Source organism: Oryx dammah, unplaced genomic scaffold (genome assembly GCF_014754425.2).
Source record: "Oryx dammah isolate SB20612 unplaced genomic scaffold, SCBI_Odam_1.1 HiC_scaffold_17, whole genome shotgun sequence".
Classification (NCBI taxonomy): domain Eukaryota; kingdom Metazoa; phylum Chordata; class Mammalia; order Artiodactyla; family Bovidae; genus Oryx; species Oryx dammah.
The window spans coordinates 45,254,555-45,273,105 of record NW_024070201.1 but is presented as its reverse complement, the minus strand read 5'-3'; the positions used below and the strand labels follow the sequence as shown (position 1 = coordinate 45,273,105).

Below are 18,551 nucleotides of genomic sequence, written 5' to 3'. Positions count from 1 at the left end.
AAATTTCAGGGAACAATCCCATTTATGATCACACTACAAAGAATAAAATACCAGGGAATAATCGTAACCAAGAAGGTGCAAGACCTATATTCTGAAAACTATAAACACTGATGAAAGAATTTGAAAATGATAAAAAGGAATGAAAAGGTATCCTGTGTTCCTTGATTAGAAGGATTAATGTTGTTTAAAATGTCCATACTATCCAAAGCAATCTATAGATTTAATGCAATCACTATCAAAATACCCAGGACACTTTCACAAAAGTAGGGCAAATTAATTCTAAAACCTTTTTTGGAACCACAAAAGACTAATTTGCAAGCTGACTGGAGAAAAAAAATAGCTGGATGTATCACGTTTCCTATTCAGACTTACTACAAAGCTACGTTAATCAAAAGAGCATGACATTGACATGAAAGCAAACACATAGATCAATGGAACAGAATAGAGAGCCAAGAAATAAACCTACACACTTATGGTCAATAATCTATGACAAAAGAGGTGAGAAAACAATGGAAAAAAGAAAATTCCAATAAGTGGTGCTGGGAAAATTGGATAGCTACATTAAAAGAATATTAGGAAAAAATAGGCAAAGAATAAATAGATGTTTCTCCAAAGAAGACATACAGATGACCAATAGGCACGTGAAACATCACTGAACATTTTTAATCGTTACGGAAATGCAAATCAAAACCATAATGAGGTATCACCTCAAGCCAGTCATAATGGCCATCATCATATAGTCTACAAATAATAAATGCTAGAGAGCGTGTGGAGAAAAGGGAACCCTTGTGTACTGTTGCTGAGAATATAAATTGGTTCAGCCACTATGGAAAAGATGGTAGAGTTTCCTCAAAAGTGAAAAATAGGATCACAATATTACCCAGCAATTCCACTCCTGGGTATATATGCAAAGGGAGTGAAGACAGGATACTGAAGAGATATATGCACCCCCATGTTTACTGCATCATTATTCACAATAGCCAAGATATGGAAACAGCCTAAGCGTCAGCCCATGGCTTAATGGATAAAGGGTATGTGATACAGCATGCACACGTGTGCACAGACACAGACACATGAGAAAGAGGGAAGTCCTGCCATTTATGTGTGACAACACGGATGGACCTCGAGTACATTATGCTAAGTGAGATGAGTCAGACCAAGCAAGAGAAATTCTGTATAATATCACTTACGTGTGGAATCTAAAAAAGCCACACTTGTAAAACCAGAGTAGTATGGTGGTTACCAGCGGTTGGAAGGTGCAGGAATTAGGAGATACTGTTTAAAGCTACAAATGTGCCATCAGTAGATAAATAAGTCCTAGATATCTAGGTTTCCCTGGTGGCTCAGATGGTACAGAATCTGCCCACAATGCAGGAGACCTGGATTTGATCCCTAGGTTGGGAAGATCTCCTGGAAGAGGGCATGGCAACCCACTCCAGTATTTTTGCCTGGAGAATCCTTATGGACACAGGAGCCTGGCGGGCTACAGTTCTTGGGGTCACAAAGAGTTGGACACACTGAGCAACTAAGCATAGCACATAGCACACATAGTGATTATAAACAATATACTGTATTATAAACCTCAAAGTTGCCAAAAGACTTTAGCTTAATTGTTCTCACCACAATAAAGAAATGGTACTGTGGTGAGATAGAGGTGTTAGTTAACTCTATCTTGGTCATATGGCTATATAAAAATGTATCATATCAGCACATTGTATACCTTAGACTTATGCAAGATAATATGTTCATTTATCTCAATAAATAAAATGCACTTCTTAGCTGATTTATACTTGTCACCCATTTCTCACTCTTTCTCTGACACTAGTTAATATTATATATATCTATTTTATATTATAAACTATATATGTATAATCAAATACTCTTTATCTACTGATGCCATATTAATGTGTTTATGTAGAACCAAACACTCTTATATTCAGTGTTTTCTCAATGTTATGTTTTTAACCCCGCTGTCTTTGAGACATATTATGAGACGAGATTTCACACATTTCAACTTCACACATAATTCAAGTTTCCTCTCTTCTTGTATTTCCTGTCCTACTGAATGTCACGATTATAATCCCACGCATCCTCTTCCTCCTAATGTGAATGTGGTTTCATGTCCTTTTGAATTATCCTTTTCAATCTCTCCTAAATCTCCATTCTTTTTAATCCCCTACCAGCTCTCCCTTAGATTTTTCCTTTATTTTTGTCTTTACTGAACCACTCTAATTGTCATCTCATCTTAGAGTCATTTTGATTTTTGTGCTTTTCCTCTTCCCCAGTGTCACTAAAATTTGAATCTAAATTTAATGGCAGACTCAGTAATTCAAAAAACCGGTTTTCTGGGCTTCTCTGGTGGACAGTGGTTAGGAATCCTCCTTGCAATGCAGGGAACACTGGTTCAATCCCTGGTCCAGGAAGATCTCACATGCCACGGAGCAACTAAGCCTGTGCACCACATCTGCACCTGTGCTTACAGCCCACAAGCCAAAACTACTGAGCCCATGTACTGCAATTACTAAAACCCGTGTGCCCTAGGGGCTGTGCTCCACAATAAAAGAAGCCACCACAATGAGAAACCCTTGGTGTATATGCAAAGGAAATGAAGACAGGACATGGATTAGATATATGCAGTGTGCATATGCACACTGCACCTAGAGTAGCCCCCACTCCTTTCTCAACTAGAGAAAGCCTGCGCACAGCAGTAAGGACCCAGCGCAGCCAAGACATAAATTAACGAAAAAAGAGAACAACTTTTCCAACTGAGTTATCTAAAATATCTAGATAAATTTTAAGACAAATTCTTTGCAGTCTAAGGAATTTAATTAGATAGTGAAATAATATCTGATGGAAGAGGTAAATAAATTTGAAGCAAGTGAAACACTTCCATGACAAATTAAAGACAACATTTAAGATACCTTGGCATACACCTCGGAAGACAAATAAAAGAAATTCACAGTCAGACATATCATAGTGAAACTGCAGAAAATACAATAGGAAAAGGAAAGCATTTAGAGAAAAGCAGATTTTAAAAAATTAATGTATTTTAATTGGAGAATAATTACTTTACAGTATTGTGATGGTTTGCCATACATCAACATGAATCAGCCACAGGTATACAGGTGTCCCCCACAATTCTGAACCCCCCTTCCCACCTTCCTCCCCTCCCTATCCTGGGTTGTCCCAGAGCACCTACTCTGGATGCTCTGCTTCACACATGGAACTTGCACTGCTCATCTATTTTACATATGGTAATGTGCATCTTTCAGTGGTATTCTCCCAAACCACCCCACCCTCACCTTCTCCTGCTGAGTTCAAAAGTCTGTCTTTCACATTTGTGTCTCCCTTGCTGGCCTGCATGTAGGATCATTGGTACCGTCTTTCCAAATTCCATATATATGTGTTACTATACAGTATTTGTCTTTCTCTTCCTGACTTACTTCACTCTGTATAATAGGCTCCAGGCTCATCCACCTCATTAGAACTGACTCAAATGCATTCTTTTCAAAAGCTGAGTAATATTTCATTGTGTATATGTAGCATGACTTCCTTATCCATTCATCTGTCAATGGATGTCTAGGTTGCTTCCATGTTCCAGCTATTGTAAATAGTGCTGCACTGAACACTGGGGTACATGTGTCTCTTTTAATTCTGGTTTTCCTGGAGTGTATGCCCAGCAGTGGGATCACCGGGTGGTATGGCAGTTCTAGTGCCAGTTTTGTAAGGCATCTCCACAAATGTACCAGTTTGCGTTCCTACCAACAGTGTAAGAGCATTCCCTTTCCTTCACAGCCTCCAGCACTTATTGCTATAGACTTTGATGATGGCCATTCTGACCAATGTGAGATGATACCTCATTGTGATTTTGATTTGCATTTACCTAATAATGAGTGATGTTGAGCATCTTTTCATGTCTTTATTAGCCATGTGTATGTCTCCTTTGGAGGAATGTCTTTTGTCCACTTTTTGATTGGATTGTTCATTTTTCTGGTATTGAGCTACATGCGAAGAGTTGACTCATTAGAAAGGACTCTGATGCTGGGAGGGATTGGGGGCAGGAGCAGAAGGGGACAACAGAGGATGAGATGGCTGGATGGCATCACTGACTCGATGAACATGAGTCTGAGTGAACTCCGGGAGTTGGTGGTGGACAGGGAAGCCTGGTGTGCTGTGATTCATGGAGTCACAAAGAGTCGGACACGACTGAGTGACTGAACTGAACTGAACTGAACTAAACTGAGCTACATGAGTTGCTTGTATATTTTGGATACTAATTCTTTGTCGGTTTATTCATTTGGTATTACTTTCTCCCATTCTGAGGACTGCCTGAGGTAAGTGGATTTTATCTTCAAATAATAATTAGAATGATGACCTCAACAGCATTGATGGAAGCCAGAAGGCAGTCGGATGGAAGGTTAAACCTACTGAAAGAAAATAGCTCATAAAGTAGGTTTCTATACAGAGTTTAAAATATCCTTAAAGAATTATGGTGGAAGAAAAACGTAATTGAAAACAGCACAGTAACAGAATTTGCTACCTGGAAACATACATTGAAGGAACTACTAAGGTATGTTTTTTCAGGAGGAGGAAAATATCACCAATGAATAGTCAGAGATACAGGAAAAGATGGTGAGGAACAAAGGAATAAGTATATGGAAAAATCTAAATAAATGCATAAAACAGTGGGGTTTAAAATACATGATGGCAATTACATTTAGGCTGGAGTATACAGCCAAATGGATTTATAGGACCCTCAGTTCCTTGGGGTATTTGAGAGGAAGGTCAAAGATTCTATTGATTTTGTAGAATATATGTTGCAATTTCTAGTACAATCTCAAATATAAGAGTCAAGAATATATAACTGTCACACTAACAGAGGAAAATAAAATAAGAAACATTTTATTATACAACTTATCAGTTTGTGGGTTACAGTGAAAGCTGTGCTTAGAGGGAAATTTACATTGAATGCATACATAACTAAAGAATAATTATATGAAAACAATAATCTAAGTTTCCACCTGAGGAAATGAAGAGAAAATTAAATCCAATTAATCAAGAGAAAAGAAATAAGAACTAAAAAAACAATAAAATTGAAAACAGAAAATCAATAGAAAAAAATCAGTAAAAGTACAACATGATTCTATGGAAATACCAACAAAACTAATAATTCAGACTGTGAAAAGAGGGAAAATACGAATTACTAATATCAGAAGTAAAATAGGGGTTATGGATATGAATTCTGTAGACATTGAGGATGAAGAAAAGAGTACTATGAAAAATTGTTTGCTCTCATGTTTGATATCCTAGATAAAAGGTATCAATTCCTTGGTAGACCAACTATTAAGCTTACATGAGAGGAAATAAATAATATAAATAGGTCTGTGTCTGTTAAAAAAAATTGAATCAATATTTAACAATCATCCAAAACAGAAAGCACCAGTCCTAGTGGGATTCACTGGTGAATTCTACCAAACATTTAGGGAAGAAATTGTACCAAATATCTACAATCTCTTTCAGAGGACTGAAGCAGAAGGAATACTTCCTAATTTAGTTCATGAGGTCAGCATTACCCTAATACCAAAACCAGTTAAGCACAGTATAAGAAAGAAAATTGAAAACCTATATCTCTTATGAAAAAAATTAACAAATTAAATCTAATAATGTAAAAAGGAGTTATATACCACAACCATGTAGCATTTACCTCAGGTAAGCAAAGTGGATTCAACATTCAGAATCAATTCATGTAATATACTACAATGAACTGAAAAGAAAAACCACATGGAGAGAACCCATTTGACAAAATCCAATACTTACTCATTATTAAAACTTCCAGCAAGCTAAGAATAGAGGGGAACTTACTGAACTTGATAAAAGACATTAACAAAAGCCCTACTATTAACATTACACTTAATGCTAAGAACCTAGAAACTGTCCTCTTAAAGAAAAATAGGTTAAGGATATCCTCTCTCATCCCTCTTATCACACATTCTATTGGAAGAGTTAGTTAATAAGATAAGGAAATAAAAATATACTGATTGGGAAGAAATAAATAGAACATGTCTTTGTTTGTAGATGACACTATGTAAAAAGTGCCAAAGAATCAAGAAAAAATCTCCTGGAACTGATAAGTGAATACAACAAGGTAGTAGAATATAAGGGTTAGAATACAAAAACTATTGTTTTTCAATATGCTAGCAATAAGCCATTGGAATTTGAGATTAAAAACACAATACCATTTAAACTAGCACCCTCGCAAAATAAATACTTAGATATAAACCTGATAAAATACGTGCACGATGTATATAAGGAAAACTACAAAACTCTGATGAAAGAAATCAAGGAATATCAATATAAATGGAGAGATATTTATGTTTAACATTGTTAAGGCATCAGTTCTTCCTAACGTAATTTACAGAGACAGTGTCTTCTTCAGCACCACTATATGAAAGCATCAGTTCTTCAGCATTCAGCTTTCTTTATGGTCCAACTCTCACATCTATACGTAATTGCTAGAAAATCTACAGCTTTGACTGTATGGACCTGTGTTGACAAAGTGATGTCTCTGCTCTTTAATATGTCATCTAAGTTATTATTACTGTTTAGCAAAAAAAAAAAAATAAATAAATAAAGAATTGAGCTATAAAACTATGAAAGACACAGAAGAATCTTGAATCACATTGCTATGTGAAAGAGAACAGTCTGATAATACTACATACTTTATTATTCCAGTGATATGGAATAGTGGAAGTCAAAACTATGGAGACTGTAAAATAGATCAGTGGTTGCCAGAGGTTGTGGGGAGAAATTAATGCAGGGTTGCCACAAAACTTCAGTTTGTAAAAAACACAATATCCACAAAGCACAATAAAATGAGATATGCCTGTATACCTATTCAGTTCAGTTCAGTTCAGTCGCTCAGTTGTGTTCAACTCTTTGTGACCCCATGGACTGCAGCACACCAGGCCTGCCGATCCATCACCAACTCCCAGGATTTACCCAAACTCATGTCCATTGAGTTGGTGATACTATGCAACCATCTCATCCTCTGTCATCCCCTTATCCTCCTACCTTCAACCTTTCCCAGCATCAGGGTGTTTTCCAATGAGTTACTTCTTTGCTTCAGGTGGCCAAAGTATTGGGGTTTCAGATTCAACATCAGTCCTTCCAACGAACACTCAGGACTGATCTCCTTTAGGATGGACTGGTTGGATCTCCTTGCAGTCCAAGGGACTCTCAAAAGTCTTCTCCAACACCACAGTTCAAAAGCATCAGTTCTTCGGTGCTCAGCTTTCTTTCCAACTCTCACATCCATACATGACTACTGGAAAAACCATCACTTTGATAGGTGGACCTTTGTTGGCAAAGCAATGTCTCTGCTTTTTAATATAGTGTTCAGGTTGGTCATAACTTTCCTTCCAAGGAGTAAGCATCTTTTACTTTCATGGCTGCAGTCACCATCTGCAGTGATTTTGGAGCCACCCAAAATAGTCTGCCACTGTTTCCCCATCTATTTGCCATGAAGTGACGGGACTGGATGCCATGATCTTAGTTTTCTGAATGCTCAGCTTTAAGCCAACTTTTTCACTCTCCTCTTTCACTTTCATCAAGAGGCTCTTTAGTTCTTCTTCACTTTCTGCCATAAGGGTGGTGTCATCTGCTTTTCTGAGGTTATTGGTATTTCTCACGGCAATCTTAATTCCAGTTTGTGATTCATCCAGCCTGGCATTTCGCATGATGTACTTTGCATATAAGTTAAATAAGCAGGGTGACATTATATAGCCTTGATTTGGAACCAGTCTGTTGTTCCATGTCCAGTTCTAACTGTTGCTTCTTGACCTGCATACAGATTTCTCAGGAGGCAGATAAGGTGGTCTGGTATTCTCATCTCTTGAAGTATTTTCCGAAGTTTTTGTGATTCACACAAAGGCTTTAGTGTAGTCAGTGAAGCAGAAGTAGCTATTCTTCTGGAATTCTCTTGCATTTTCTATGATCCAACGGATGTAGGCAATTTGATCTCTGGTTCCTTTGCCTTTTCTGAATCTAACTTGAACATCTGAAAGTTCACGGTTCATGTACTATAGAAGCCTGGCTTGGAGAGTTTTGAGCATTACTTTGCTAGCGTGTGAGTTGAGTGCAATTGTACGGTCCTTTGAAGATTCTTTGCCATTTCCCTTCTTTGGGATTGGAATGAAAACTGACCTTTTCCAGTCCTGTGGCCACTGCTGAGTTTTCCAAATTTGCTAGCATATTGAGTGAAGCACTTTCACAGCATCATCTTTTAGGATTTGTAATAGCTTAACTGGAATTCCATCACCTTCTTTAGCTTTGTTCATAGTCATGCTTCCTAAGGCCCACTTGACTTTGTATACCAAGATGTCTGGCTCTAGGTGAGGAATCATACCATCATGGTTATCTGGGTCATGAAGATCTTTTTTGTATAATTATTCTGTGTATTCTTACCACCTCTTCTTAATATCTTCTGCTTCTGTTAGGCCTATACAATTTCAGTCCTTTATTTTGCCCATCTTTATATGAAATGTTCCCTTGGTATCTTTAATTTTCTTGAAGAGATCTCTAGGGTTTCCCATTCTATTGTTTTCCTCTATTTCTTTATATTGATCACTGAGCAAGGCTTTCTTATCTCTCCTTGCTATTTGGAACTCTGCATTCAAACGGGTATATCTTTCCTTTTCTCCTTTGCCTTTAGCTTCTTTTCTTTCCTCAGCTATTTGTAAGGCCTCCTCAGAAAGCCATTTTGTCTTTTTGCATTTCTTTTTCTTGGGGATGGTCTTGATCACTTTCTCCTGTACAGTGTCACGAACACCGTCCATAGTTCTTCAGACACTCTGTCTATCAGATCTAATCCCTTGTATCTATTTGTCACTTCCACTGTATAATCATAAGGGATTTGATTTAGGTCGTACCTGAATGGTCTAGTGGTTTCCCCTACTTTCTTCAATTTAAGTCTGAATTTGGCAATAAGGAGTTTATGATCTCAGCCACAGTCAGCTCCCAGTCTTGTTTTACTGACTGTATAGAGCCCTCCATGTTTGGCTGCAAAGAATATAATCAACCTGATTTCATTATTGACCATCTGGTGATGTTCATGTGTAGTCTTTCTTCTCTTGTATTGTTGGAAGAGGGTGTGTGCTAAGACCAGTTCTTATTCTTGGAAAAACTCTGTTAGTCTTTGCCCTGCTTCATTTTATACCCCAAGGCCAAATTTGCCTGTTACTCCAGGTGTTTCTTGACTTCCTACTTTTACATTTCAGTCCCCTAAAGTGAAAAGGACATCTTTTTTGGGTGTTAGTTCTAGAAGGTCTTGTGGGTTTTCATAGAACTGTTCAGTTTCAGCTTCTTCAGCATTACTGGTTGGGGCATAGACTTGGATTACTGCAATATCGAATGGTTTGCCTTGGAAATAAACAGATCATTCTGTCTGTTTTTGAGATTTCCCCTAAGTACTACATTTTGGACTCTTGTTGACTATGAGGGCTACTCTATTTCTTCTATGGGAATCTTGCCCACAGTAGTAGTAGAATGGTCATCTGAATTAAATACGTGCTTTCCATTCCATTTTAGTTCACTGATTCCTAAAATGTTGATGTTCACTCTTGCCATCTCCTGGTTGACCACTTCTAATTTACCTTGATTCATGGACCTAACCTCCCAGGTTCCTATGCAATATTGCTCTTTATAGCATCAGACTTTACTTCTGTCACCAGTCACATCCACAACTGGGCTTTGTTTTTGCTTTGGCTCCGTCTCTTCATTCTTTCTGTAGTTATTTCTTCATTATTCTCCAGTAGCCTACTGACCTGGGGTACCTACCAGGTGGGGAGTTCATTGGGTACCTACTGACCTGGGGAGTTCATCTTTCAGTGTCATATCTTTTGTCTTTTCATACTGTGCATGGGGTTCTCAAAGCAAGAATACTGAAGTGGTTTGCCATTCCCTTCTCCAGAGAATGCATAAGGTTCATCCACCATCTTTGAGCTTGCTCTCTCACTTATCCTTATTTCCATTTGTTGCATCTGTATTTATCCCCTGATTGTTTCATATTGGCCTCCAGACATGCTCAGGCATTCCTATTCTAAATAAATACAGGTTGGAGTTTGTCTCCTCTTTAAGCTCTCAGCCTCTTTATTCCTTTCACTATAATATTTCCCCAAACTTGAAACATTATCTTAGTAAGTGTGACTATGTGTGCTGTGCTGTGCTGAGTTGCTCAGTTGTGTCTGGCTCTTTACAACCCCATGGACTATAGTCCCCCAGGGTCCTCTATCCGTGGAATTCTCTAGGCAGTTCTACAATAGGTAGTTATTTCCTTCTCCAGGGGATCTTCCCAACCCAGGGATGGAATCTGGGTTTCCTACACTGCAGGCAGATTCTTTTACTCTGAGTCATCAAATATGAATGCGCTTAGTTGCTCCTGACTCTTTGTGACCCCATGGACTGTAGCCCACCAGGCTTCTTTGTCCATGGGTTTCTCTATGCAAGAATACTGAAGGAGGGTTGCCATGTGCTCCTCCAGAGGATCTTTCCAACCCAGGGATTGAACCCAAGTCTCCCACACTGCAGGCGGATTCTTTACCATCTGAGCCCCCAGGGAAGCCCTCAAATATGAATATATGATGGCTAAATAAGCTAATGAACATCCTGTTTACTATTTTTCATAAGTTTACTTTGTGCCATATGACTTTTAATAACACAATCCTGTCCTTCTATCTCTGGTTGCTAAGTTAAATAATATTTTTGTACTCTGTCTTCATCTTACTGATTGTTAAGACCAATGAAACCCTTTTCTTCTTTCTTGTGTTTATCTAAGCTAGTTTAATAGAGTAAATATTATAGACCAGAGTGAGCAAAAATAAACCAATGTTGTGCTGTGCTGTGGTTAGTCACTCAGTCGTGTTCAACTCTTTGTGACCCCATGGACTGTAGCCTGTCAGACTCCTCTGTCCATGGGGATTCTCCAGGCAAGAATACTGGAGTGGGTTGCCATGCATTCCTCCAGGGGATCTTCCCAGCCCAGGGATTGAACCCAGATCTCCCACATTGCAGGCAGATTCTTTACCATTTGGACCACCAGGGAAGCCCAAACTAAGGATGCCCCACATTTATTTCATTGTTTACCTACCAATACTTGTCTTTTGCCAGTAATGTTCTAGGTTCTATAGATTGCTCACTGAAGAAGACAGAGATGTCCTGGCTCACCAGGGTGAGGAGACAGATAATTCATACATAAAGTGATATAATAAATAATAACAATATAATATTAATTATATTATTACAATGTATAATAAATTTAATATTATTATAAGAAGAGGACTACTGATTATAAGGTGGATTATATTGTATGTGTATGTGTGTGAGTGTCCCTGGGTGGAACATCACACATATAAGCCCTATTCATCAGCCAGGTGTCAAGGTGAGCCCCTCCTTTGCTTCTACTCACTGCTGTGGAAATGCTTTCAGTTTTATTTCTCTTTCTCTCATTTTCCAGAAACAATAGTTTTTCTTCTTTTTTTAAAAATTTAGCAATACCTTGGCAAGGATAGAAAACTTTTCCACATACGGAAATATTGTCATTTACTATAGACTGTGCCTCAACTTCATTCTTGCAACAGAAGTTTAGTTTAGAAATAAACATTTCAGTACTGTTTTTATATCCTATGACCCTAGTTATAACTATAATGTTTAAAATAATAACACAGCCTATGAAATTTTGGTTCATACATTTTCCGCTACAAAGGCTTAATTTAGAATATTATCTGACATTTATCTTATGATACTGTAATATTTTATTACGTTGCCTGTGAAAGGAGCCTAAAATCTTCAGCAGTTCTGATAACTGAGAGCTAGAGCAGGTAAGGGTCTAAGAGATTAGAAGTGGGGTATGTGTAGGGGACAATAATGAGTGATAAAATGGTTAGAAGAGCATACAAGAGCATTTTCAGGGAGGAATAAAATCTCAGTCATAGGCCTTCAATTCTTGACTGATTTGGGAAACTTTTCTTATAGATTCCCTCTTAGTGCCTTCTCAGAAACATCTGTAAACATCTGTTATGCCTTCAGTGACCATATTGCATGGTATCCTGGAACCAGCCTATACTGTCTCATGAGAAAATTGTTAAATGTTCAGGATTTTGTAAGACAGTTATTAAGCACAACCATTATGAAAAGTAAATTACATGGGAGCACATCTGCAAATATGAAGGGATAAGTAACTCCAGGGGTCCATCCTTCTACTGAGACAATAAATGAGGAGAAAACATCAGCATCTACTTTGTTGAAAATCTGGAAAACAATTAAAGGTTTATGTGTGCTGATCAACAAATGCAACTTACAAATGGGAGGGGAGTGTTGTGGCACTTTTACTTGCCTTTGGGCCACCTTCCTCCCTTGCTTGAGAGAGTCATGAAGTTAAAGGCCACGTTCCCATTCTGAGACCTTTGTCCCTGCTTTCAAAGGGAAAGGAGCAGACCCTGATCTCAAAGATTGTGTTTGTCTACTTGGAGCCCTCTGTGGGTTATCTGAAAGACTGAAGAAAGGCAGTTGGCTTTTGTTTTGGGCAGCACACAGCTCCATCAGAATGCAGCCAAGTGGAGGGCATTCCTTGCAAACAAGAAAGGTAAATAGACAACCCCTCCTATCTTGGGGAAGATGTTAAGGTTGAGGTAAACAATAGACATGTTGAAAACTTGGCAAGAAAGACTGAGAAGGGACATTTTGTAGGGAAGTGGAACAGTAAAAAATTCCCTATGTGTAGGATTTATATCTCTAAATGATCTTTAGTTTCAAGAGAAACAGAAACTAAAGCCTAAGGCAGAATTGTAAAGGGCCTGGTTAAGCATTGAAGGATTTAGAAAAGGCACAGGAAGCAGAGATCAAATTGCCAAGATGTATTGGATCATGAAAAAGCAAGAGAATTCCAGAAAAATAGCTACTTCTGCTTCACTGACTACACTAAAGGCTTTGTATGAACTGCAACAAACTGTGGAAAACTCTTAACGCATTGGGAATACCAGACCATCTTACCTATCTCCTGAGAAACTTGTATGCAAGTCAAGAAGCAACAGTTAGAACTGGTCATGGAACAATGGACTGGTTCCAAATTGGGAAAGGAATATGTCAAGGCTGTATATTGTCACCTTGCTTATTTAACTTATATGCAGAGTACATCATGCAAAATGCCGGGCTGCATGAAGCACAAGCTGGAGTCAAGATGGACACAATAAAGGATAGAAATGGTATGGACCTACGAGAAGCAGAAGATATTAAGAAGAGGTGTCAAGAATACACAGAAGAACTATACTAAAAAGATCATCATGACCCAGATAATCACAATGGTGTGATCACTTACCTAGAGCCAGATATCCTGGAATGCGAAGTCAAGTGCGCCTTAGGAAGCATCACTATGAACGAAGCTAGTGAAGGTGATGGAATTCCGGTTGAGCTGTTTCAAATCCTAAAAGATGATGCTGTGAAAGTGCTGCACTTAATATGCCAGCAAACTTGGAGAACTCAGCAATGGCCACAGGATTGGAAAAGGTCAGTTTTCATTCCAATTCCAAAGAAAGGTAATGCCAAAGAATGGGTGTGAGAGTTGGACCATAAAGAAGGATGAACTCCAAAGAATTGATGCTTTTGAACTCTGGTGTTGGAGAAGACTCTTGAGAGTCCCTTGGGCTGCAAGGACATCCAACCAGTCCATCCTAAAGGAAATCAGTCCTGAACATTCATTGGAAGGACTGATGCTGAAGCTGAAGCTCCAATACTTGGGCCACCTGATGTGAAGAGCTGACTCATTAGAAAAGACCCTGATTCTGGGAAGGATTGAAGGCAGAAGGAGAAGGGGATGATAGAGGAGGAGATGGTTGGATGGCATCACCAACTCAATGGACATGAGTTTGAGCAAGCTCTGGGAGATGGTGATGGACAGGAAAGCCTGGCGTCCTGCCATCCATGGGGTCACAAAGAGTTGGACACAACTGAGTGACTGAACAACAAAGTATTCGAGGCATGAGAAACACTGAGCCAGTATGCAGAGAGCGGTGTTTTTTTCTTGCTGTTGTTTGTTTGGGTATGTTTTTGTTTTGTCTCCAGGTGAAAAAACTCAAACAACACATCAACTTACCATAAGATAAAGGACACATTTCTAAGAGTACATGCCACTAATATTTTTAGAGAAAAAGGTAGAAAAGTGCTAGACATATAACCAAAACCCACAGGAATCAACCAAAACAAGCCCTGAGCATGAGAAAGTTTATGATTTCAAGAGTTATCTTATTATAAAATACAAAATGTTCAGCTTTCCACAAAAAATTTTAAAAACTTGCAAAGAAATAAAATATAACCCATTCATAGAAAAATTAATAGAAACTATGAGTAATCAAGTCATAGAAGTTACTCAGCAAGGCCTTTAATTCAAGTGGCTTAAATATGCTCAAAATACTAAAGGAAATCATGGACAAAAATTGTATAACTCGAGGGGAATGATATTCCTCAAACAGTGTACACCTCTAAAGAGATGCAGATTATGAAAAGGGACCAAACTAATTCTAGGTTAAAAATTACAATACTGGAAATGAATTCACTAAGAATTTCAACATCAGATTTGAGTGAGCAGTCAGAGTGGAAAATCAGAGAACTTGAAAACAAGTCATTTAAAATTATCCAGTCTGAGGAACATAAAGACAAGGGAATGAACAAAAATGAAGAGAGCCTATGAGATCTGTGAGACACTATCAATAATAGAACATCAAACAATGGAAGTTTTGTTAAGGAGAGAACAGAGAGAAAGGGATGTAAAAGAATTTTGAAGAAACTATGACCAACAAGACATACTTTGATTAAATACATGAATCTACACTATCAAGAAGCTCAATGAACTTTAGAAAGGAAAGACACAAGAGATCCACACTGAGACATGTTCTAATAAAACTTTTAAAAGTCAGAGACAAAGGAAGAACCTTGAAAGCAGCTAAAGAGAACTGAATGTCCTATTTAAGGAAGAGTCATTAAGAAAAAGACTGGACATCTTAGCAGAAACCATGGAGGCCAGAAGGCCGTGAGATGACATATTTAAAGCACCTAAAGAAAGAGAAAGCCCATAACTGTATACCTGCAAAACTGTCATTCAAAAATAAAGGAGATGTTAAGAGATTCCCAGATTAACAAATGCTGAGGGAATTCATCACTAGTAGGTGTGTCCTGTTTGTTCACTCGCTGAGTTGTGTCTGATTGGTTGTGACCCTGTGGACTGCGGCCTGTCAGGCTTCCATGTCCTTCACTGTTTCCTGGAGTTTGCTCAAATTCATGTTCATTGAGTTGGTGATGCTAGATGTGTCCTATAAGAAATGCTAAAAAGAGTCCTTCAGGTGGAAATGAAAGGACGCTAGACAGTAAACTTGAAGCCACGTGAAGAAATAACACAGGTAAAGGAATACATAAGCCAATATTAGTGTATTTTTCATTTGTGACTCCTTTTTCTTTCCCAGCTTGATCAAAAAGACAAATCATAGAATGATAATGATAAGCCTATGTTAAATGGGCACACAAAGTAGAAAGATGTAATTTGTGACACAATAACATAAAGGGAAGAGGGATGGAGAAATGAAGGATCAGAATTTTTACATTCCTATGGAAGTTCATATGATATTAACTCAAAATAGATTGTTACATGTTTGTGAGGTTAATTGTAAGCTCCAGCGCAACCAAGGCTAAAATGACTTTTAAATATGCAGAAAAATAAATTAGAAAGGAATCAAAATCATACACTACAAAAATACAAACACAAAAGAAGGCAGTTAATGGTGACATTGAGGAACAAACAAGATATGAAACATATGAAAGGCAAAGCAGAATTGCAGAAATAAATGTTCATTATCAGTAATTATAAATGGATGAAACTCTTCTACTAGAAGGTAAATATTCTCAAAATAGATTAAAAAGCAAAATGCTATTATATGCTGTCTAGAAAAGACTCATTTTATATCCAAGACAAATAGGTCAAACGTAAAAGAATGGAAGAGGACATTCCAGGTAAATAGTTAGTAAAAGAGAACTGAGATATCAGTGCTAAGATCAGATAATTTAGACTTAGTCGAAAATTGTTACAAGAGGCAAGGAGGAACACTAAATATTGATTAAAATGTGAACCCATCAGGAAGATATAAACCTAGGAACCTAAAAACAGAACTCTAACACATAGGAGGTAAAAATTGAGAAGTGAAAGCAGAAATATACAGTTCTAAAATAATAGTTGGAGATTTCAGTGCTGTACTTTCCATATGGAGAAACAGTTAGAAGACCAGTAGCAAATAGGGGAACTGAACAACACTCTAAACCAGCTATATCTGACAGACATAAACAGACACTCTCTCTAACCTCAGCTTAGTAGTGTTTCTGCTGAACAGATTTCCTCAAGAACTTTGTGGATCTTCTGTAAATGTCAGTGGGATTCACTCCTCTAGGCAAAAGCCACATTTATAGATAATGATAAAGTGAAAGTGAAGTCACTCGGTCATGTCTGACTCTTTGTGACCCCGTGGATTGTAGCCTACCAAGCTCCTCTGTCCATGAGATTCTCCAGGCAAGAATACTGGAGTGGGTTGCCATTTCTTTCTCCAGGGGATCTTCCCGACCCAGGGATCGAACCCGGGTTTCCCGCATTGGAGGCAGACGCTTTAACCTCTGAGCCATCAGGGAAGCCAAAAATTGTTACAGTTTTTAGATAATGATAAGCCTATGTTAAATGGGCACACAAAGGGTTTCCCTTTGCCAGAGAAACCCTACTAAGCTTTGCCCTCCTGCTGAAATAGTAGGAAACAGTACCCATAAGCTCACTAGAGGACTTATAGTTTGGTTGATATCTGTGAGGCAATCCTTATCCTCTTTTTGGGGAGGATGTAGTTAAAATGATTTTTATTTATTTATTATTTTTAATTGGAGGATAATTGCTTTACAGTATTGTGTTGGTTTCTGCCATATATCACCATGAATCAGCCAAGTATACATAGGTCTCCTCCCTCTTGAACCTCCCTCCAACCTACTATCCCACCCCTCTAGGTTGTCACAGATCACTGGGTTGAGCTCCCTGCATCATATAGCAAATTCCCACTGGCTATCTATTTTACATATGGTAATGTGTGTTTCCAAGATACTCTCTGAATTCATCTCAACCTCTCCTTCCCCTATTGTGTCCACAAATCTATTCTCTATGTCTGTGTTCCATTCCGTTCAGTGCAGTTGCTCAGACGTGTCCGACTCTGCAACCCCATGGACTGCAACACGCCAGGCCTCCCTGTCCATCACCGACTCCTGGAGCTTACTCAAACTCATGTCCGTTGAGTTGGTGATGCTATCCAACCACCGCGTCCTCTGCCGTCCCCTTCTCCTCCCGCCTTCAATCTTTCCCAGCATCTGGGTCTTTTCCGAGGAATCAATTCTTTGCATCAGGTGGCCAAAGTACTGGAGTTTCAGCTTCAGCATTAGTCCTTCTAAAGAATGTTCAGGACTGGTTTCCTTTTGGATGGACTGGTTTCATCTCCTTATAGGCCAAGGGACTCTCAGGAGTCTTCTCCAACACCACAGTTCAAAACATCAATTCTTCAGTGCTCAGCTTTCTTGATAATCCAACTCACATCCATACATGACTATTGGAAAACCATAGCTTTGACTAGAGGGACTTTTGTTGGCAAAGTAATGTCTCTGCTTTTTAATATGCTGTCTAGGTTGGTCATAACTTTTCTTCCAAGGAATAAGCGTCTTTTTATTTCATGGCTTCTGTCACAATCTGCACAGATTTTGGAGCCCCGCAAAATTAAAGTCTGTCACTGTTTCCACTGTTTCCCCATCTATTTGCCATGAAGTGATAGGACCAGATGCCATGATGTTAGCTAGCTTAATGTTGAGTTTTAAGACAACTTTTTCACTCTCCTCTTTCACTTGCATCAAGATGCTCATTAGTTCTTCTTCGCTTTCTGCCATAAGGATGGTGTCATATGCATATCTGAGGTATGATATTTCTCCCAGCAATCTTGACCCAGCTTGTGCTTCATCCAGCCTGTCATTTTGCATGATGTACTCTGCATATAGGTTAAATAAGCAGGGTGACAATATATAGCCTTGACGTACTCCTTTGCCAATTTTGAACCAGTCCATTGTCAATGTCCGGTTCTAAATGATGCTTCTTGACCTGCATACAGATTTCTCAGGAGGCAGGTCAGGTGGTCTGTATTCCCATTTTGTTCAGAATTTTCCACAGTTTGTCGTCATCCACAGAGTCAAAGACTGCATAGTCTCTAAGCAGATGTAGATGTTTTTCTGAAACTCTCTTGGTTTTACTGATGATCCACTGGATGTTGGCGATTTGATCTCTGGTCCTTCTGCCTTTTCGAAAACCAGCTTTAACATCTGGAATGATGGTTCATGTACTGTTGAAGCCAAGCTTGGAGAATTTTGAGCATTACTTTGCTAGCATGTGGGATGAGTGCAATTGTGTGGTAGTTTGAGCATTTGTTGGCGCTACCTTTCTTTAGGAT

At 38.5% G+C, this 18,551-nt stretch overlaps 1 protein-coding gene across 1 annotated transcript in view; it reads right to left on the bottom strand.

Moving 5' to 3' along the window:
- Positions 1-18,551, bottom strand: part of LOC120876539 (interferon-induced very large GTPase 1-like) — a 41,573-nt gene that overhangs the window by 7,630 nt on the left and 15,392 nt on the right. The window lies entirely within an intron of this gene.